A 22,282-nucleotide genomic window follows, 5' to 3' on the forward strand; every position below is an offset into this window, starting at 1 on the left:
TGGGTGCCAAGGATCCAAGGTGGGTGCCAAGGAACCAAGGTGGGTGTCTGGGTGGGTGCCGAGGTGGGAGCCAGGGTGGGTCCCAAGGTGAGTGCAAAGGTGGGTGCCAGGGTCAAGGTGAGTGCCAATGTGGGTTCCAAGGTGCCAGGGTCAGGGTGAGTGCCAATGTGGGTTCAAAGGTGCTAAGTTGGGTGCGAGGTTGGGTGCGAGGGTGGGTGGGTGCCAAGGTGTGCTAGGTGGAAGCCCGGGTGGGTCGGCATCCCATGGGTGTCGAGTTGGGTGCCTGATGGGTGCTTCTTGTCAAGTTTAGTCGTCGGGACTCATTTCGAGCCTTAGAGGTCGTTTCTTGTCCGAGTTGCCCTGTCTTCGACCTGGGAACCCAATTTTGGTCCTCGGGTCCCATTTTTTTTTGTCTCGCATCCCACTTTTGGCCTGTGGCCTTTTCGGGGTCGATTCTCGTTTTGGGCATCAGAGCATGTTTCTTCTCCTAAAACCCAATATTTGTTTATTAAGTCTCGGAACACATTTTTGTTCTCGTGGACCCATCATGGGTCTTGGAACGCATTTGTGGTCCTTGGGTCCCATTTTGCATCCCGAAACTTGTGTTTTGGTGCTTGATCCCTATTTTGGGTGCCCACCTTGCACCAAGTGCGCACCCGGGGCAAACCGAGCGCCTTGGTGCACCGGGGCAAGATCGAGCGTGGCACCCGAGGCGCCCCGAACATGCACCAAGGTGCACTCGGCCCACATGTGAGCGCAGGTCGTTGCGCCCAGAGGTGGTGTGTGGGCACCGCGTTGCAGACGGGACACTGCACGCACACGACGCCCCCTCCAGGTGCACGCACGTAAGGGCCGGGCCGGGTGCACACCCGACGCCCTAGCAAGGTGCGCGCACCCGGGCAGGGCTCACACTTGGCGAACGGGGCGCACTTCGCGAGGGAGGGTGTGCACCTCGACGGGGGTGGGTGGCCGGGGTGATTCGCACGTGGGTCGCGGTTTGCTAAGTACACACTGCGACAAGCTCATAACGGGTGCGATCATACCAGCGTTAGTGCACCGGATCCCATCAGAACTCCGCAGTTAAGCGCGCTTGGGCCGGAGTAGTACTGGGATGGGTGACCTCCCGGGAAGTCCCGGTGTTGCACCCTTTTTAGTTTTTCGCCGGGCGTCGCAATGCTATTTGAATAAACCTTTTGCCCGTTTGCGTTCTCGTCGGGGCCGGGCCGGGCCGGGGTGCGCTGCCCGCACTACCGCGCGCGCGGGGGGCGACACCGAGCGCGCACCCGAGGCGCCCCGAGCACACAGGCCACGGTGCAACCCGGGCGTTGTGCGCGCACCCCGGTGCGCCCCGAGGTGCTGCGCGCGCACCCAGGTGAAATCGGTGTGCACCTCGGCCAGTGCGCGCTCGGTCGAGTCGCGCACGTTGGCCAAGGTGCACGGTGATGTTTCTTACTCTAAGTTCCGCACCAGACGCCCGGGACAGGTGAGCGAAGCTGGGCGGGGCCGGGTGCGCGGCCGGGGCAGGTGCACGCAGCTGGAGAGAGCTTTGGAGCACACTTCGGAGCGCACCAATGATGCGCTCCATTCAAAAGTTTCCTGAAAAGGCAAAAAAAGTTGAGATTATAGAATTTCCCACTTGAGAGATTGTAAAAAAAAAAAATTTAAAATGAAGGAAACGCGGGTGCCAAGGTGTGCGCAGCCCAGCCAAGGTGTGCGCACCAAGGCGCCCACCCTGGCGAAGGTGCACGCAAGGTGCGCACCCGAGGCAAACCGGACAATTAACCCAACTTTCGACTTCGCGCGCACCTTGGAGCGCACTTCGGAGCGCTCCTTGGTGCGCACCAATCTTGGGCACCTCGGAGTGCACCATGGCGCCCACCAAGGTGCGCACCCGGGGCAAACCGAGCTCCGACTTCGTGCGCACCTTGGAGCGCACGAAAGGTGCGCACCATGGCGCCCACCAAGGTGCGCAGCCCAGCCAAGGCGTGCGCATCAAGGTGCGCACCCTGGCGAAGGTGCGCACCCGGGGCAAACCGAGCTCCGACTTCGTGCGCACCTTGGAGCGCACAAAAGGTGCGCAACCCAGCCAAGGTGTGCGCACCCCGGTCAAACCGAGCTCCGAATCGTGCGCACCAGAGGTGCACGCCATCGTGCGCACCTTGGAGCACACTTCGGAGCCCTCCTTGGTGCGCGCCGATGTTGCGCACCTCGGAGCGCACCCGGGGAAAACAATGCAATTAACCCGACTTTCGACTTCGTGGGCACCTCGGAGCGCTCTCGGGTTCGCACCTCGGAGCACACCGAGGTGCGCACCTTTGATGCGCTGCCTTCACCAATTTCCAGAAAAGGCAAGAAAACATTGAGAAGGTGTGCGCACCGAGGTGCCCACCCTGGCGAAGGTGCACGCGAGGTGCGCACCCGGGGCAAACCGGGCTCCGACTTCGTGCACGCCGCACCTTGGAGCACACTTCGGAGCGCTCCTTGGTGCGCACCAGGGCGCGCAACCCAGCCGAGGTGCCCACCCCGGCGAAGGTGCACGCGAGGTGCGCACCCGGGGCAAACCGGGCTCCGACTTCGTGCACGCCATGGTGCCCACCGCGGCGAAGGTGCACGCGAGGTGCGCACCCGGGGCAAACCGGGCTCCGACTTCGTGCACGCCGCACCTTGGAGCACACTTCGGAGCGCTCCTTGGTGCGCACCATGGTGCCCACCAGGGCGCGCAACCCCGCCGAAGGTGCACGCGAGGTGCGCACCCGGGGCAAACCGGGCTCCGACTTCGTGCACGCCGCACCTTGGAGCACACTTCGGAGCGCTCCTTGGTGCGCACCATGGTGCCCACCAGGGCGCGCAACCCCGCCGAAGGTGCACGCGAGGTGCGCACCCGGGGCAAACCGGGCTCCGACTTCGTGCACGCCATGGTGCGCACCGCGGCGAAGGTGCGCACCCGGGGCAAACCGGGCTCCGACTTCGTGCACGCCGCACCTTGGAGCACACTTCGGAGCGCTCCTTGGTGCGCACCAGGGCGCGCAACCCAGCCGAGGTGCCCACCCCGGCGAAGGTGCACGCGAGGTGCGTACCCGGGGCAAACCGGGCTCCGACTTCGTGCACGCCGCACCTTGGAGCACACTTCGGAGCGCTCCTTGGTGCGCACCATGGTGCCCACCAGGCCGCGCAACCCAGCCAAGGTGTGCGCACCAAGGTGCACGCGAGGTGCGCACCCGGGGCAAACCGGGGTCCGACTTCGTGCACGCCGCACCTTGGAGCACACATCGGGGCGCTCCCGGGTTCGCACCGGCGTTGCGCACCGTGGTGGGCACCTCGGAGCACACCAAGGTGGGCAGCGAGGTGCGCACCTTTGATGCGATGCCTTCACTAATTTCCATAAAAGGCAAAAAAAAAACGAGATTTTAAAATTTCCGTTTTGAAAGATAGTGAGAAAAAGGGAATGCTGGTGCCATCTTGAGCCCGCCCTGGTGCGCAGCCCAGCCAAGGTGTGCGCACCAAGGTGCCCACCCTGGCGAAGGTGCGCGCCCGGGCAATTAACCCAACTTCCAACTTCGCGCGCGCCAGGGTGGGAGCGCACCCAACAACCGGGCCTGGGAAGAGCCAATGCGAGAAACCCCACCAAACGCTCTGACAAAAAAAGAGGGGGCGCTCCAGTAACCCCGCTTCGGAGCGCACCCTGGGCAAACCCAGCCAAGGTGCCCACCCCGGCCAAGGTGCAGGCGAGGTGCGCACCCGGGGCAAACCGGGCTCCGACAACGTGCACGCCGCACCTTGGAGCACACTTCGTAGCGCTCCCGGGTGCGCACCTCAGAGCACACCAAGGTGGGCAGCGAGGTGCGCACCTTTGATGCGCTGCCTTCACTAATTTCCAGAAAAGGCAAAAAAAAAAGGAGATTTTAAAATTTCCGTTTTGAAAGATAGTGAAAAAAACGGAACGCGCGTGCCATCTTGAGCCCGCCCTGGTGCGCAGCCCAGGTAAGGTGCCCACCCTGGCAAAGGTGCGCACCCGGGCAATTAACCCTACTTCCGACTTCGTGCGCGCCAGGGTGGCAACCGGGCCTCGGAAGAGCCAATGCGAGAAACCCCACCAAACGCTCCGACAAAAAAAGAGGCGGCGCTCCAATAACCCCGCTTCGGAGCGCAGCCGGGGCAAACCCAGCCAAGGTGCCCACCCCGACGAAGGTGCACGCGAGGTGCGCACCCGGGGCAAACCGGGCTCCGACAACGTGCACGCAGCACCTTGGAGCACACTTCGAAGCACTCCCGGGTGCCCACCGGCGTTGCGCACCGTGGTGGGCAGCGAGGTGCGCACCTTTGATGCGCTGCCTTCACTAATTTCCAGAAAAAGGCAAAAAAAAATGAGATTTTAAAATTTCCGTTTTGAAAGATAGTGAAAAAAAAGGAACGCGGGTGCCATCTTGAGCCCGCCCTGGTGCGCAGCCCAGGCAAGGCATGCGCACCAAGGTGCCCACCCGAGGTGCACACCCGGGGCAAACCGGGCTCCGACTTCGTGCAGGCCGCACCTTGGAGCACACTTCGGAGCGCTCCTTGGTGCGCACCATGGTGCCCACCAGGGCGCGCAACCCAGCCAAGGTCTGCACACTAAGGTGCCCACCCCGGCGAAGGTGCACGCGAGGTGCGCACCCGGGGCAAACCGGGCTCCGACTTCGTGCACGCCATGGTGCCCACCGCGGCGAAGGTGCACGCGAGGTGCGCACCCGGGGCAAACCGGGCTCCGACTTCGTGCACGCCGCACCTTGGAGCACACTTCGGAGCGCTCCTTGGTGCGCACCATGGTGCCCACCAGGGCGCGCAACCCAGCCAAGGTGTGCGCACCAAGGTGCACGCGAGGTGCGCACCCGGGGCAAACCGGGGTCCGACTTCGTGCACGCCGCACCTTGGAGCACACATCGGAGCGCTCCCAGGTTCGCACCAGCGTTGCGCACCTTTGATGCGCTGCCTTCACTAATTTCCAGAAAAGGCAAAAAAAAACGATATTTTAAAATTTCCGTTCTGAAAGATAGTGAAAAAAACGGAACGCGGGTGCCATCTTGAGCCCTTCCTGGTGCGCAGCCCAGGCAAGTTGTGCGCACCAAGGTGCCCACCCTGGCGGAGGTGCGCGCCCGGGGCAAACCGGGCTCCGACTTCGTGCACTGCATGGTGCCCACCAAGGCGCGCAACCCAGCCAAGGTGCCCACCGCAGCGAAGGTGCACGCGAGGTGCACACCCGGGGCAAACCGGGCTCCGACTTCGTGCACGCCGCACCTTGGAGCACACTTCAGAGCGCTCCTTGGTGCGCACCAGGGCGCGCAACCCAGCCGAGGTGCCCACCCCGGCGAAGGTGCACGCGAGGTGCGCACCCGGGGCAAACCGGGCTCCGACTTCGTGCACGCCATGGTGCCCACCGCGGCGAAGGTGCGCACCCGGGGCAAACCGGGCTCCGACTTCGTGCACGCCGCACCTTGGAGCACACTTCGGAGCGCTCCTTGGTGCGCACCATGGTGCCCACCAGGCCGCGCAACCCAGCCAAGGTGTGCGCACCAAGGTGCACGCGAGGTGCGCACCCGGGGCAAACCGGGGTCCGACTTCGTGCACGCCGCACCTTGGAGCACACATCGGGGCGCTCCCGGGTTCGCACCGGCGTTGCGCACCGTGGTGGGCACCTCGGAGCACACCAAGGTGGGCAGCGAGGTGCGCACCTTTGATGCGATGCCTTCACTAATTTCCATAAAAGGCAAAAAAAAAACGAGATTTTAAAATTTCCGTTTTGAAAGATAGTGAGAAAAAGGGAATGCTGGTGCCATCTTGAGCCCGCCCTGGTGCGCAGCCCAGCCAAGGTTTGCGCACCAAGGTGCCCACCCTGGCGAAGGTGCGCGCCCGGGCAATTAACCCAACTTCCAACTTCGCGCGCGCCAGGGTGGGAGCGCACCCAACAACCGGGCCTGGGAAGAGCCAATGCGAGAAACCCCACCAAACTCTCTGACAAAAAAAGAGGGGGCGCTCCAGTAACCCCGCTTCGGAGCGCACCCTGGGCAAACCCAGCCAAGGTGCCCACCCCGGCCAAGGTGCAGGCGAGGTGCGCACCCGGGGCAAACCGGGCTCCGACAACGTGCACGCCGCACCTTGGAGCACACTTCGTAGCGCTCCCGGGTGCGCACCTCAGAGCACACCAAGGTGGGCAGCGAGGTGCGCACCTTTGATGCGCTGCCTTCACTAATTTCCAGAAAAGGCAAAAAAAAAAGGAGATTTTAAAATTTCCGTTTTGAAAGATAGTGAAAAAAACGGAACGCGCGTGCCATCTTGAGCCCGCCCTGGTGCGCAGCCCAGGTAAGGTGCCACCCTGGCAAAGGTGCGCACCCGGGCAATTAACCCTACTTCCGACTTCGTGCGCGCCAGGGTGGCAACCGGGCCTCGGAAGAGCCAATGCGAGAAACCCCACCAAACGCTCCGACAAAAAAAGAGGCGGCGCTCCAATAACCCCGCTTCGGAGCGCAGCCGGGGCAAACCAAGCCAAGGTGCCCACCCCGACGAAGGTGCACGCGAGGTGCGCACCCGGGGCAAACCGGGCTCCGACAACGTGCACGCAGCACCTTGGAGCACACTTCGAAGCACTCCCGGGTGCCCACCGGCGTTGCGCACCGTGGTGGGCAGCGAGGTGCGCACCTTTGATGCGCTGCCTTCACTAATTTCCAGAAAAAGGCAAAAAAAAATGAGATTTTAAAATTTCCGTTTTGAAAGATAGTGAAAAAAAAGGAACGCGGGTGCCATCTTGAGCCCGCCCTGGTGCGCAGCCCAGGCAAGGCATGCGCACCAAGGTGCCCACCCGAGGTGCACACCCGGGGCAAACCGGGCTCCGACTTCGTGCAGGCCGCACCTTGGAGCACACTTCGGAGCGCTCCTTGGTGCGCACCATGGTGCCCACCAGGGCGCACCCGAGGCAAACCGGGCTCCGACTTCGTGCACGCCGCACCTTGGAGCACACATCGGAGCGCTCCCAGGTTCGCACCAGCGTTGCGCACCTTTGATGCGCTGCCTTCACTAATTTCCAGAAAAGGCAAAAAAAAACGATATTTTAAAATTTCCGTTCTGAAAGATAGTGAAAAAAACGGAACGCGGGTGCCATCTTGAGCCCTTCCTGATGCGCAGCCCAGGCAAGTTGTGCGCACCAAGGTGCCCACCCTGGCGGAGGTGCGCGCCCGGGGCAAACCGGGCTCCGACTTCGTGCACTGCATGGTGCCCACCAAGGCGCGCAACCCAGCCAAGGTGCCCACCGCAGCGAAGGTGCACGCGAGGTGCGCACCCGAGGTGCACACCCGGGGCAAACCGGGCTCCGACTTCGTGCACGCCGCACCTTGGAGCACACTTCAGAGCGCTCCTTGGTACGCACCAGGGCGCGCAACCCAGCCAAGGTGCTCACCCCGGCGAAGGTGCACGCGAGGTGCGCACCCGGGGCAAACCGGGCTCGGACTTCGTGCACGCCGCACCTTGGAGCACACATCGGAGCGCTCCCGGGTTCGCACCAGCATTGCGCACCTTTGATGCGCTGCCTTCACTAATTTCCAGAAAAGGCAAAAAAAAGAAAAAAATGAGATTTTAAAATTTCCGTTTTGAAAGATAGTGAAAAAAACGGAACGCGGGTGCCATCTTGAGCCCGCCCTGGTGTGCAGCCCAGGCAAGTTGTGCGCACCAAGGCACCCACCCTGGCCAAGGTGGGTCACGGGGTGGGTCCTAGGGTGGGTAACGGGGTGGGTACTAAGGTGCGTGCCAAGGTGGGTCATAGGGTGGGTGCCAAGGTGGGCACCAGGGTGGGTGTGCACCAACCCTAGCCAGGGTAGGTCACGGGGTGGTTGTCGGGGTGGGCGTCAAGGAGCCAAGGTGGGTGGCAAGTAGCCAAGTTGCGTGCCAAGGTGGGTGTCGGGGTGGGTGCCAAGGATCCAAGGTGGGTGCCAAGGAACCAAGGTGGGTGTCTGGGTGGGTGCCGAGGTGGGAGCCAGGGTGGGTCCCAAGGTGAGTGCAAAGGTGGGTGCCAGGGTCAAGGTGAGTGCCAATGTGGGTTCCAAGGTGCCAGGGTCAGGGTGAGTGCCAATGTGGGTTCAAAGGTGCTAAGTTGGGTGCGAGGTTGGGTGCGAGGGTGGGTGGGTGCCAAGGTGTGCTAGGTGGAAGCCCGGGTGGGTCGGCATCCCATGGGTGTCGAGTTGGGTGCCTGATGGGTGCTTCTTGTCAAGTTTTAGTCGTCGGGACTCATTTCGAGCCTTAGAGGTCGTTTCTTGTCCGGTTGCCCTGTCTTCGACCTGGGAACCCAATTTTGGTCCTCGGGTCCCATTTTTTTTTGTCTCGCATCCCACTTTTGGCCTGTGGCCTTTTCGGGGTCGATTCTCGTTTTGGGCATCAGAGCATGTTTCTTCTCCTAAAACCCAATATTTGTTTATTAAGTCTCGGAACACATTTTTGTTCTCGTGGACCCATCATGGGTCTTGGAACGCATTTGTGGTCCTTGGGTCCCATTTTGCATCCCGAAACTTGTGTTTTGGTGCTTGATCCCTATTTTGGGTGCCCACCTTGCACCAAGTGCGCACCCGGGGCAAACCGAGCGCCTTGGTGCACCGGGGCAAGATCGAGCGTGCACCCGAGGCGCCCCGAACATGCACCAAGGTGCACTCGGCCCACATGTGAGCGCAGGTCGTTGCGCCCGAGGTGGTGTGTGGGCACCGCGTTGCAGACGGGACACTGCACGCACACGACGCCCCCTCCAGGTGCACGCACGTAGGCCGGGCCGGGTGCACACCCGACGCCCTAGCAAGGTGCGCGCACCCGGGCAGGGCTCACACTTGGCGAACGGGGCGCACTTCGCGAGGGAGGGTGTGCACCTCGACGGGGGTGGGTGGCCGGGGTGGATTCGCACGTGGGTCGCGGTTTGCTAAGTACACACTGCGACAAGCTCATAACGGGTGCGATCATACCAGCGTTAGTGCACCGGATCCCATCAGAACTCCGCAGTTAAGCGCGCTTGGGCCGGAGTAGTACTGGGATGGGTGACCTCCCGGGAAGTCCCGGTGTTGCACCCTTTTTTAGTTTTTCGCCGGGCGTCGCAATGCTATTTGAATAAACCTTTTGCCCGTTTGCGTTCTCGTCGGGGCCGGGCCGGGCCGGGGTGCGCTGCCCGCACTACCGCGCGCGCGGGGGCGACACCGAGCGCGCACCCGAGGCGCCCCGAGCACACAGGCCACGGTGCAACCCGGGCGTTGTGCGCGCACCCCGGTGCGCCCGAGGTGCTGCGCGCGCACCCAGGTGAAATCGGTGTGCACCTCGGCCAGTGCGCGCTCGGTCGAGTCGCGCACGTTGGCCAAGGTGCACGGTGATGTTTCTTACTCTAAGGTTCCGCACCAGACGCCCGGGACAGGTGAGCGAAGCTGGGCGGGGCCGGGTGCGCGGCCGGGGCAGGTGCACGCAGCTGGAGAGAGCTTTGGAGCACACTTCGGAGCGCACCAATGATGCGCTCCATTCAAAAGTTTCCTGAAAAGGCAAAAAAAGTTGAGATTATAGAATTTCCCACTTGAGAGATTGTAAAAAAAAAAAATTTAAAATGAAGGAAACGCGGGTGCCAAGGTGTGCGCAGCCCAGCCAAGGTGTGCGCACCAAGGCGCCCACCCTGGCGAAGGTGCACGCAAGGTGCGCACCCGAGGCAAACCGGACAATTAACCCAACTTTCGACTTCGCGCGCACCTTGGAGCGCACTTCGGAGCGCTCCTTGGTGCGCACCAATCTTGGGCACCTCGGAGTGCACCATGGCGCCCACCAAGGTGCGCACCCGGGGCAAACCGAGCTCCGACTTCGTGCGCACCTTGGAGCGCACGAAAGGTGCGCACCATGGCGCCCACCAAGGTGCGCAGCCCAGCCAAGGCGTGCGCATCAAGGTGCGCACCCTGGCGAAGGTGCGCACCCGGGGCAAACCGAGCTCCGACTTCGTGCGCACCTTGGAGCGCACAAAAGGTGCGCAACCCAGCCAAGGTGTGCGCACCCCGGTCAAACCGAGCTCCGAATCGTGCGCACCAGAGGTGCACGCCATCGTGCGCACCTTGGAGCACACTTCGGAGCCCTCCTTGGTGCGCGCCGATGTTGCGCACCTCGGAGCGCACCCGGGGAAAACAATGCAATTAACCCGACTTTCGACTTCGTGGGCACCTCGGAGCGCTCTCGGGTTCGCACCTCGGAGCACACCGAGGTGCGCACCTTTGATGCGCTGCCTTCACCAATTTCCAGAAAAGGCAAGAAAACATTGAGAAGGTGTGCGCACCGAGGTGCCCACCCTGGCGAAGGTGCACGCGAGGTGCGCACCCGGGGCAAACCGGGCTCCGACTTCGTGCACGCCGCACCTTGGAGCACACTTCGGAGCGCTCCTTGGTGCGCACCAGGGCGCGCAACCCAGCCGAGGTGCCCACCCCGGCGAAGGTGCACGCGAGGTGCGCACCCGGGGCAAACCGGGCTCCGACTTCGTGCACGCCATGGTGCCCACCGCGGCGAAGGTGCACGCGAGGTGCGCACCCGGGGCAAACCGGGCTCCGACTTCGTGCACGCCGCACCTTGGAGCACACTTCGGAGCGCTCCTTGGTGCGCACCATGGTGCCCACCAGGGCGCGCAACCCCGCCGAAGGTGCACGCGAGGTGCGCACCCGGGGCAAACCGGGCTCCGACTTCGTGCACGCCGCACCTTGGAGCACACTTCGGAGCGCTCCTTGGTGCGCACCATGGTGCCCACCAGGGCGCGCAACCCCGCCGAAGGTGCACGCGAGGTGCGCACCCGGGGCAAACCGGGCTCCGACTTCGTGCACGCCATGGTGCGCACCGCGGCGAAGGTGCGCACCCGGGGCAAACCGGGCTCCGACTTCGTGCACGCCGCACCTTGGAGCACACTTCGGAGCGCTCCTTGGTGCGCACCAGGGCGCGCAACCCAGCCGAGGTGCCCACCCCGGCGAAGGTGCACGCGAGGTGCGTACCCGGGGCAAACCGGGCTCCGACTTCGTGCACGCCGCACCTTGGAGCACACTTCGGAGCGCTCCTTGGTGCGCACCATGGTGCCCACCAGGCCGCGCAACCCAGCCAAGGTGTGCGCACCAAGGTGCACGCGAGGTGCGCACCCGGGGCAAACCGGGGTCCGACTTCGTGCACGCCGCACCTTGGAGCACACATCGGGGCGCTCCCGGGTTCGCACCGGCGTTGCGCACCGTGGTGGGCACCTCGGAGCACACCAAGGTGGGCAGCGAGGTGCGCACCTTTGATGCGATGCCTTCACTAATTTCCATAAAAGGCAAAAAAAAAACGAGATTTTAAAATTTCCGTTTTGAAAGATAGTGAGAAAAAGGGAATGCTGGTGCCATCTTGAGCCCGCCCTGGTGCGCAGCCCAGCCAAGGTGTGCGCACCAAGGTGCCCACCCTGGCGAAGGTGCGCGCCCGGGCAATTAACCCAACTTCCAACTTCGCGCGCGCCAGGGTGGGAGCGCACCCAACAACCGGGCCTGGGAAGAGCCAATGCGAGAAACCCCACCAAACGCTCTGACAAAAAAAGAGGGGGCGCTCCAGTAACCCCGCTTCGGAGCGCACCCTGGGCAAACCCAGCCAAGGTGCCCACCCCGGCCAAGGTGCAGGCGAGGTGCGCACCCGGGGCAAACCGGGCTCCGACAACGTGCACGCCGCACCTTGGAGCACACTTCGTAGCGCTCCCGGGTGCGCACCTCAGAGCACACCAAGGTGGGCAGCGAGGTGCGCACCTTTGATGCGCTGCCTTCACTAATTTCCAGAAAAGGCAAAAAAAAAAGGAGATTTTAAAATTTCCGTTTTGAAAGATAGTGAAAAAAACGGAACGCGCGTGCCATCTTGAGCCCGCCCTGGTGCGCAGCCCAGGTAAGGTGCCCACCCTGGCAAAGGTGCGCACCCGGGCAATTAACCCTACTTCCGACTTCGTGCGCGCCAGGGTGGCAACCGGGCCTCGGAAGAGCCAATGCGAGAAACCCCACCAAACGCTCCGACAAAAAAAGAGGCGGCGCTCCAATAACCCCGCTTCGGAGCGCAGCCGGGGCAAACCCAGCCAAGGTGCCCACCCCGACGAAGGTGCACGCGAGGTGCGCACCCGGGGCAAACCGGGCTCCGACAACGTGCACGCAGCACCTTGGAGCACACTTCGAAGCACTCCCGGGTGCCCACCGGCGTTGCGCACCGTGGTGGGCAGCGAGGTGCGCACCTTTGATGCGCTGCCTTCACTAATTTCCAGAAAAAGGCAAAAAAAAATGAGATTTTAAAATTTCCGTTTTGAAAGATAGTGAAAAAAAAGGAACGCGGGTGCCATCTTGAGCCCGCCCTGGTGCGCAGCCCAGGCAAGGCATGCGCACCAAGGTGCCCACCCGAGGTGCACACCCGGGGCAAACCGGGCTCCGACTTCGTGCAGGCCGCACCTTGGAGCACACTTCGGAGCGCTCCTTGGTGCGCACCATGGTGCCCACCAGGGCGCGCAACCCAGCCAAGGTCTGCACACTAAGGTGCCCACCCCGGCGAAGGTGCACGCGAGGTGCGCACCCGGGGCAAACCGGGCTCCGACTTCGTGCACGCCATGGTGCCCACCGCGGCGAAGGTGCACGCGAGGTGCGCACCCGGGGCAAACCGGGCTCCGACTTCGTGCACGCCGCACCTTGGAGCACACTTCGGAGCGCTCCTTGGTGCGCACCATGGTGCCCACCAGGGCGCGCAACCCAGCCAAGGTGTGCGCACCAAGGTGCACGCGAGGTGCGCACCCGGGGCAAACCGGGGTCCGACTTCGTGCACGCCGCACCTTGGAGCACACATCGGAGCGCTCCCAGGTTCGCACCAGCGTTGCGCACCTTTGATGCGCTGCCTTCACTAATTTCCAGAAAAGGCAAAAAAAAACGATATTTTAAAATTTCCGTTCTGAAAGATAGTGAAAAAAACGGAACGCGGGTGCCATCTTGAGCCCTTCCTGGTGCGCAGCCCAGGCAAGTTGTGCGCACCAAGGTGCCCACCCTGGCGGAGGTGCGCGCCCGGGGCAAACCGGGCTCCGACTTCGTGCACTGCATGGTGCCCACCAAGGCGCGCAACCCAGCCAAGGTGCCCACCGCAGCGAAGGTGCACGCGAGGTGCACACCCGGGGCAAACCGGGCTCCGACTTCGTGCACGCCGCACCTTGGAGCACACTTCAGAGCGCTCCTTGGTGCGCACCAGGGCGCGCAACCCAGCCGAGGTGCCCACCCCGGCGAAGGTGCACGCGAGGTGCGCACCCGGGGCAAACCGGGCTCCGACTTCGTGCACGCCATGGTGCCCACCGCGGCGAAGGTGCGCACCCGGGGCAAACCGGGCTCCGACTTCGTGCACGCCGCACCTTGGAGCACACTTCGGAGCGCTCCTTGGTGCGCACCATGGTGCCCACCAGGCCGCGCAACCCAGCCAAGGTGTGCGCACCAAGGTGCACGCGAGGTGCGCACCCGGGGCAAACCGGGGTCCGACTTCGTGCACGCCGCACCTTGGAGCACACATCGGGGCGCTCCCGGGTTCGCACCGGCGTTGCGCACCGTGGTGGGCACCTCGGAGCACACCAAGGTGGGCAGCGAGGTGCGCACCTTTGATGCGATGCCTTCACTAATTTCCATAAAAGGCAAAAAAAAAACGAGATTTTAAAATTTCCGTTTTGAAAGATAGTGAGAAAAAGGGAATGCTGGTGCCATCTTGAGCCCGCCCTGGTGCGCAGCCCAGCCAAGGTTTGCGCACCAAGGTGCCCACCCTGGCGAAGGTGCGCGCCCGGGCAATTAACCCAACTTCCAACTTCGCGCGCGCCAGGGTGGGAGCGCACCCAACAACCGGGCCTGGGAAGAGCCAATGCGAGAAACCCCACCAAACTCTCTGACAAAAAAAGAGGGGGCGCTCCAGTAACCCCGCTTCGGAGCGCACCCTGGGCAAACCCAGCCAAGGTGCCCACCCCGGCCAAGGTGCAGGCGAGGTGCGCACCCGGGGCAAACCGGGCTCCGACAACGTGCACGCCGCACCTTGGAGCACACTTCGTAGCGCTCCCGGGTGCGCACCTCAGAGCACACCAAGGTGGGCAGCGAGGTGCGCACCTTTGATGCGCTGCCTTCACTAATTTCCAGAAAAGGCAAAAAAAAAAGGAGATTTTAAAATTTCCGTTTTGAAAGATAGTGAAAAAAACGGAACGCGCGTGCCATCTTGAGCCCGCCCTGGTGCGCAGCCCAGGTAAGGTGCCACCCTGGCAAAGGTGCGCACCCGGGCAATTAACCCTACTTCCGACTTCGTGCGCGCCAGGGTGGCAACCGGGCCTCGGAAGAGCCAATGCGAGAAACCCCACCAAACGCTCCGACAAAAAAAGAGGCGGCGCTCCAATAACCCCGCTTCGGAGCGCAGCCGGGGCAAACCAAGCCAAGGTGCCCACCCCGACGAAGGTGCACGCGAGGTGCGCACCCGGGGCAAACCGGGCTCCGACAACGTGCACGCAGCACCTTGGAGCACACTTCGAAGCACTCCCGGGTGCCCACCGGCGTTGCGCACCGTGGTGGGCAGCGAGGTGCGCACCTTTGATGCGCTGCCTTCACTAATTTCCAGAAAAAGGCAAAAAAAAATGAGATTTTAAAATTTCCGTTTTGAAAGATAGTGAAAAAAAAGGAACGCGGGTGCCATCTTGAGCCCGCCCTGGTGCGCAGCCCAGGCAAGGCATGCGCACCAAGGTGCCCACCCGAGGTGCACACCCGGGGCAAACCGGGCTCCGACTTCGTGCAGGCCGCACCTTGGAGCACACTTCGGAGCGCTCCTTGGTGCGCACCATGGTGCCCACCAGGGCGCACCCGAGGCAAACCGGGCTCCGACTTCGTGCACGCCGCACCTTGGAGCACACATCGGAGCGCTCCCAGGTTCGCACCAGCGTTGCGCACCTTTGATGCGCTGCCTTCACTAATTTCCAGAAAAGGCAAAAAAAAACGATATTTTAAAATTTCCGTTCTGAAAGATAGTGAAAAAAACGGAACGCGGGTGCCATCTTGAGCCCTTCCTGATGCGCAGCCCAGGCAAGTTGTGCGCACCAAGGTGCCCACCCTGGCGGAGGTGCGCGCCCGGGGCAAACCGGGCTCCGACTTCGTGCACTGCATGGTGCCCACCAAGGCGCGCAACCCAGCCAAGGTGCCCACCGCAGCGAAGGTGCACGCGAGGTGCGCACCCGAGGTGCACACCCGGGGCAAACCGGGCTCCGACTTCGTGCACGCCGCACCTTGGAGCACACTTCAGAGCGCTCCTTGGTACGCACCAGGGCGCGCAACCCAGCCAAGGTGCTCACCCCGGCGAAGGTGCACGCGAGGTGCGCACCCGGGGCAAACCGGGCTCGGACTTCGTGCACGCCGCACCTTGGAGCACACATCGGAGCGCTCCCGGGTTCGCACCAGCATTGCGCACCTTTGATGCGCTGCCTTCACTAATTTCCAGAAAAGGCAAAAAAAAGAAAAAAATGAGATTTTAAAATTTCCGTTTTGAAAGATAGTGAAAAAAACGGAACGCGGGTGCCATCTTGAGCCCGCCCTGGTGTGCAGCCCAGGCAAGTTGTGCGCACCAAGGCACCCACCCTGGCCAAGGTGGGTCACGGGGTGGGTCCTAGGGTGGGTAACGGGGTGGGTACTAAGGTGCGTGCCAAGGTGGGTCATAGGGTGGGTGCCAAGGTGGGCACCAGGGTGGGTGTGCACCAACCCTAGCCAGGGTAGGTCACGGGGTGGTTGTCGGGGTGGGCGTCAAGGAGCCAAGGTGGGTGGCAAGTAGCCAAGTTGCGTGCCAAGGTGGGTGTCGGGGTGGGTGCCAAGGATCCAAGGTGGGTGCCAAGGAACCAAGGTGGGTGTCTGGGTGGGTGCCGAGGTGGGAGCCAGGGTGGGTCCCAAGGTGAGTGCAAAGGTGGGTGCCAGGGTCAAGGTGAGTGCCAATGTGGGTTCCAAGGTGCCAGGGTCAGGGTGAGTGCCAATGTGGGTTCAAAGGTGCTAAGTTGGGTGCGAGGTTGGGTGCGAGGGTGGGTGGGTGCCAAGGTGTGCTAGGTGGAAGCCCGGGTGGGTCGGCATCCCATGGGTGTCGAGTTGGGTGCCTGATGGGTGCTTCTTGTCAAGTTTTAGTCGTCGGGACTCATTTCGAGCCTTAGAGGTCGTTTCTTGTCCGGTTGCCCTGTCTTCGACCTGGGAACCCAATTTTGGTCCTCGGGTCCCATTTTTTTTTGTCTCGCATCCCACTTTTGGCCTGTGGCCTTTTCGGGGTCGATTCTCGTTTTGGGCATCAGAGCATGTTTCTTCTCCTAAAACCCAATATTTGTTTATTAAGTCTCGGAACACATTTTTGTTCTCGTGGACCCATCATGGGTCTTGGAACGCATTTGTGGTCCTTGGGTCCCATTTTGCATCCCGAAACTTGTGTTTTGGTGCTTGATCCCTATTTTGGGTGCCCACCTTGCACCAAGTGCGCACCCGGGGCAAACCGAGCGCCTTGGTGCACCGGGGCAAGATCGAGCGTGCACCCGAGGCGCCCCGAACATGCACCAAGGTGCACTCGGCCCACATGTGAGCGCAGGTCGTTGCGCCCGAGGTGGTGTGTGGGCACCGCGTTGCAGACGGGACACTGCACGCACACGACGCCCCCTCCAGGTGCACGCACGTAGGCCGGGCCGGGTGCACACCCGACGCCCTAGCAAGGTGCGCGCACCCGGGCAGGGCTCACACTTGGCGAACGGGGCGCACTTCGCGAGGGAGGGTGTGCACCTCGACGGGGGTGGGTGGCCGGGGTGGATTCGCACGTGGGTCGCGGTTTGCTAAGTACACACTGCGACAAGCTCATAACGGGTGCGATCATACCAGCGTTAGTGCACCGGATCCCATCAGAACTCCGCAGTTAAGCGCGCTTGGGCCGGAGTAGTACTGGGATGGGTGACCTCCCGGGAAGTCCCGGTGTTGCACCCTTTTTTAGTTTTTCGCCGGGCGTCGCAATGCTATTTGAATAAACCTTTTGCCCGTTTGCGTTCTCGTCGGGGCCGGGCCGGGCCGGGGTGCGCTGCCCGCACTACCGCGCGCGCGGGGGCGACACCGAGCGCGCACCCGAGGCGCCCCGAGCACACAGGCCACGGTGCAACCCGGGCGTTGTGCGCGCACCCCGGTGCGCCCGAGGTGCTGCGCGCGCACCCAGGTGAAATCGGTGTGCACCTCGGCCAGTGCGCGCTCGGTCGAGTCGCGCACGTTGGCCAAGGTGCACGGTGATGTTTCTTACTCTAAGGTTCCGCACCAGACGCCCGGGACAGGTGAGCGAAGCTGGGCGGGGCCGGGTGCGCGGCCGGGGCAGGTGCACGCAGCTGGAGAGAGCTTTGGAGCACACTTCGGAGCGCACCAATGATGCGCTCCATTCAAAAGTTTCCTGAAAAGGCAAAAAAAGTTGAGATTATAGAATTTCCCACTTGAGAGATTGTAAAAAAAAAAAATTTAAAATGAAGGAAACGCGGGTGCCAAGGTGTGCGCAGCCCAGCCAAGGTGTGCGCACCAAGGCGCCCACCCTGGCGAAGGTGCACGCAAGGTGCGCACCCGAGGCAAACCGGACAATTAACCCAACTTTCGACTTCGCGCGCACCTTGGAGCGCACTTCGGAGCGCTCCTTGGTGCGCACCAATCTTGGGCACCTCGGAGTGCACCATGGCGCCCACCAAGGTGCGCACCCGGGGCAAACCGAGCTCCGACTTCGTGCGCACCTTGGAGCGCACGAAAGGTGCGCACCATGGCGCCCACCAAGGTGCGCAGCCCAGCCAAGGCGTGCGCATCAAGGTGCGCACCCTGGCGAAGGTGCGCACCCGGGGCAAACCGAGCTCCGACTTCGTGCGCACCTTGGAGCGCACAAAAGGTGCGCAACCCAGCCAAGGTGTGCGCACCCCGGTCAAACCGAGCTCCGAATCGTGCGCACCAGAGGTGCACGCCATCGTGCGCACCTTGGAGCACACTTCGGAGCCCTCCTTGGTGCGCGCCGATGTTGCGCACCTCGGAGCGCACCCGGGGAAAACAATGCAATTAACCCGACTTTCGACTTCGTGGGCACCTCGGAGCGCTCTCGGGTTCGCACCTCGGAGCACACCGAGGTGCGCACCTTTGATGCGCTGCCTTCACCAATTTCCAGAAAAGGCAAGAAAACATTGAGAAGGTGTGCGCACCGAGGTGCCCACCCTGGCGAAGGTGCACGCGAGGTGCGCACCCGGGGCAAACCGGGCTCCGACTTCGTGCACGCCGCACCTTGGAGCACACTTCGGAGCGCTCCTTGGTGCGCACCAGGGCGCGCAACCCAGCCGAGGTGCCCACCCCGGCGAAGGTGCACGCGAGGTGCGCACCCGGGGCAAACCGGGCTCCGACTTCGTGCACACCATGGTGCCCACCGCGGCGAAGGTGCACGCGAGGTGCGCACCCGGGGCAAACCGGGCTCCGACTTCGTGCACGCCGCACCTTGGAGCACACTTCGGAGCGCTCCTTGGTGCGCACCATGGTGCCCACCAGGGCGCGCAACCCCGCCGAAGGTGCACGCGAGGTGCGCACCCGGGGCAAACCGGGCTCCGACTTCGTGCACGCCGCACCTTGGAGCACACTTCGGAGCGCTCCTTGGTGCGCACCATGGTGCCCACCAGGGCGCGCAACCCCGCCGAAGGTGCACGCGAGGTGCGCACCCGGGGCAAACCGGGCTCCGACTTCGTGCACGCCATGGTGCGCACCGCGGCGAAGGTGCGCACCCGGGGCAAACCGGGCTCCGACTTCGTGCACGCCGCACCTTGGAGCACACTTCGGAGCGCTCCTTGGTGCGCACCAGGGCGCGCAACCCAGCCGAGGTGCCCACCCCGGCGAAGGTGCACGCGAGGTGCGTACCCGGGGCAAACCGGGCTCCGACTTCGTGCACGCCGCACCTTGGAGCACACTTCGGAGCGCTCCTTGGTGCGCACCATGGTGCCCACCAGGCCGCGCAACCCAGCCAAGGTGTGCGCACCAAGGTGCACGCGAGGTGCGCACCCGGGGCAAACCAGGGTCCGACTTCGTGCACGCCGCACCTTGGAGCACACATCGGGGCGCTCCCGGGTTCGCACCGGCGTTGCGCACCGTGGTGGGCACCTCGGAGCACACCAAGGTGGGCAGCGAGGTGCGCACCTTTGATGCGATGCCTTCACTAATTTCCATAAAAGGCAAAAAAAAAACGAGATTTTAAAATTTCCGTTTTGAAAGATAGTGAGAAAAAGGGAATGCTGGTGCCATCTTGAGCCCGCCCTGGTGCGCAGCCCAGCCAAGGTGTGCGCACCAAGGTGCCCACCCTGGCGAAGGTGCGCGCCCGGGCAATTAACCCAACTTCCAACTTCGCGCGCGCCAGGGTGGGAGCGCACCCAACAACCGGGCCTGGGAAGAGCCAATGCGAGAAACCCCACCAAACGCTCTGACAAAAAAAGAGGGGGCGCTCCAGTAACCCCGCTTCGGAGCGCACCCTGGGCAAACCCAGCCAAGGTGCCCACCCCGGCCAAGGTGCAGGCGAGGTGCGCACCCGGGGCAAACCGGGCTCCGACAACGTGCACGCCGCACCTTGGAGCACACTTCGTAGCGCTCCCGGGTGCGCACCTCAGAGCACACCAAGGTGGGCAGCGAGGTGCGCACCTTTGATGCGCTGCCTTCACTAATTTCCAGAAAAGGCAAAAAAAAAAGGAGATTTTAAAATTTCCGTTTTGAAAGATAGTGAAAAAAACGGAACGCGCGTGCCATCTTGAGCCCGCCCTGGTGCGCAGCCCAGGTAAGGTGCCCACCCTGGCAAAGGTGCGCACCCGGGCAATTAACCCTACTTCCGACTTCGTGCGCGCCAGGGTGGCAACCGGGCCTCGGAAGAGCCAATGCGAGAAACCCCACCAAACGCTCCGACAAAAAAAGAGGCGGCGCTCCAATAACCCCGCTTCGGAGCGCAGCCGGGGCAAACCCAGCCAAGGTGCCCACCCCGACGAAGGTGCACGCGAGGTGCGCACCCGGGGCAAACCGGGCTCCGACAACGTGCACGCAGCACCTTGGAGCACACTTCGAAGCACTCCCGGGTGCCCACCGGCGTTGCGCACCGTGGTGGGCAGCGAGGTGCGCACCTTTGATGCGCTGCCTTCACTAATTTCCAGAAAAAGGCAAAAAAAAATGAGATTTTAAAATTTCCGTTTTGAAAGATAGTGAAAAAAAAGGAACGCGGGTGCCATCTTGAGCCCGCCCTGGTGCGCAGCCCAGGCAAGGCATGCGCACCAAGGTGCCCACCCGAGGTGCACACCCGGGGCAAACCGGGCTCCGACTTCGTGCAGGCCGCACCTTGGAGCACACTTCGGAGCGCTCCTTGGTGCGCACCATGGTGCCCACCAGGGCGCGCAACCCAGCCAAGGTCTGCACACCAAGGTGCCCACCCCGGCGAAGGTGCACGCGAGGTGCGCACCCGGGGCAAACCGGGCTCCGACTTCGTGCACGCCATGGTGCCCACCGCGGCGAAGGTGCACGCGAGGTGCGCACCCGGGGCAAACCGGGCTCCGACTTCGTGCACGCCGCACCTTGGAGCACACTTCGGAGCGCTCCTTGGTGCGCACCATGGTGCCCACCAGGCCGCGCAACCCAGCCAAGGTGTGCGCACCAAGGTGCACGCGAGGTGCGCACCCGGGGCAAACCGGGGTCCGACTTCGTGCACGCCGCACCTTGGAGCACACATCGGAGCGCTCCCAGGTTCGCACCAGCGTTGCGCACCTTTGATGCGCTGCCTTCACTAATTTCCAGAAAAGGCAAAAAAAAACGATATTTTAAAATTTCCGTTCTGAAAGATAGTGAAAAAAACGGAACGCGGGTGCCATCTTGAGCCCTTCCTGGTGCGCAGCCCAGGCAAGTTGTGCGCACCAAGGTGCCCACCCTGGCGGAGGTGCGCGCCCGGGGCAAACCGGGCTCCGACTTCGTGCACTGCATGGTGCCCACCAAGGCGCGCAACCCAGCCAAGGTGCCCACCGCAGCGAAGGTGCACGCGAGGTGCACACCCGGGGCAAACCGGGCTCCGACTTCGTGCACGCCGCACCTTGGAGCACACTTCAGAGCGCTCCTTGGTGCGCACCAGGGCGCGCAACCCAGCCGAGGTGCCCACCCCGGCGAAGGTGCACGCGAGGTGCGCACCCGGGGCAAACCGGGCTCCGACTTCGTGCACGCCATGGTGCCCACCGCGGCGAAGGTGCGCACCCGGGGCAAACCGGGCTCCGACTTCGTGCACGCCGCACCTTGGAGCACACTTCGGAGCGCTCCTTGGTGCGCACCATGGTGCCCACCAGGCCGCGCAACCCAGCCAAGGTGTGCGCACCAAGGTGCACGCGAGGTGCGCACCCGGGGCAAACCGGGGTCCGACTTCGTGCACGCCGCACCTTGGAGCACACATCGGGGCGCTCCCGGGTTCGCACCGGCGTTGCGCACCGTGGTGGGCACCTCGGAGCACACCAAGGTGGGCAGCGAGGTGCGCACCTTTGATGCGATGCCTTCACTAATTTCCATAAAAGGCAAAAAAAAAACGAGATTTTAAAATTTCCGTTTTGAAAGATAGTGAGAAAAAGGGAATGCTGGTGCCATCTTGAGCCCGCCCTGGTGCGCAGCCCAGCCAAGGTTTGCGCACCAAGGTGCCCACCCTGGCGAAGGTGCGCGCCCGGGCAATTAACCCAACTTCCAACTTCGCGCGCGCCAGGGTGGGAGCGCACCCAACAACCGGGCCTGGGAAGAGCCAATGCGAGAAACCCCACCAAACTCTCTGACAAAAAAAGAGGGGGCGCTCCAGTAACCCCGCTTCGGAGCGCACCCTGGGCAAACCCAGCCAAGGTGCCCACCCCGGCCAAGGTGCAGGCGAGGTGCGCACCCGGGGCAAACCGGGCTCCGACAACGTGCACGCCGCACCTTGGAGCACACTTCGTAGCGCTCCCGGGTGCGCACCTCAGAGCACACCAAGGTGGGCAGCGAGGTGCGCACCTTTGATGCGCTGCCTTCACTAATTTCCAGAAAAGGCAAAAAAAAAAGGAGATTTTAAAATTTCCGTTTTGAAAGATAGTGAAAAAAACGGAACGCGCGTGCCATCTTGAGCCCGCCCTGGTGCGCAGCCCAGGTAAGGTGCCACCCTGGCAAAGGTGCGCACCCGGGCAATTAACCCTACTTCCGACTTCGTGCGCGCCAGGGTGGCAACCGGGCCTCGGAAGAGCCAATGCGAG

At 63.0% G+C, this 22,282-nt stretch overlaps 3 non-coding genes across 3 annotated transcripts; all 3 read left to right on the forward strand.

The window, feature by feature from the left end:
- The first annotated feature begins 1,029 nt into the window (after window positions 1-1,029).
- LOC131868382 (5S ribosomal RNA) lies at window positions 1,030-1,148 on the forward strand. The gene has a single exon (XR_009366840.1). It is a non-coding gene; the product is annotated as a 5S ribosomal RNA (ribosomal RNA).
- Window positions 1,149-8,952: 7,804 nt separating this feature from the next.
- On the forward strand, window positions 8,953-9,071 carry LOC131868383 (5S ribosomal RNA). Its single transcript, XR_009366841.1, has one exon. It is a non-coding gene; the product is annotated as a 5S ribosomal RNA (ribosomal RNA).
- Window positions 9,072-16,875: 7,804 nt separating this feature from the next.
- On the forward strand, window positions 16,876-16,994 carry LOC131868384 (5S ribosomal RNA). The gene has a single exon (XR_009366842.1). It is a non-coding gene; the product is annotated as a 5S ribosomal RNA (ribosomal RNA).
- The last annotated feature ends 5,288 nt before the right edge of the window (window positions 16,995-22,282 follow it).

This window comes from Cryptomeria japonica, unplaced genomic scaffold (genome assembly GCF_030272615.1).
Source record: "Cryptomeria japonica unplaced genomic scaffold, Sugi_1.0 HiC_scaffold_205, whole genome shotgun sequence".
Taxonomy (NCBI): Eukaryota; Viridiplantae; Streptophyta; class Pinopsida; order Cupressales; family Cupressaceae; genus Cryptomeria; species Cryptomeria japonica.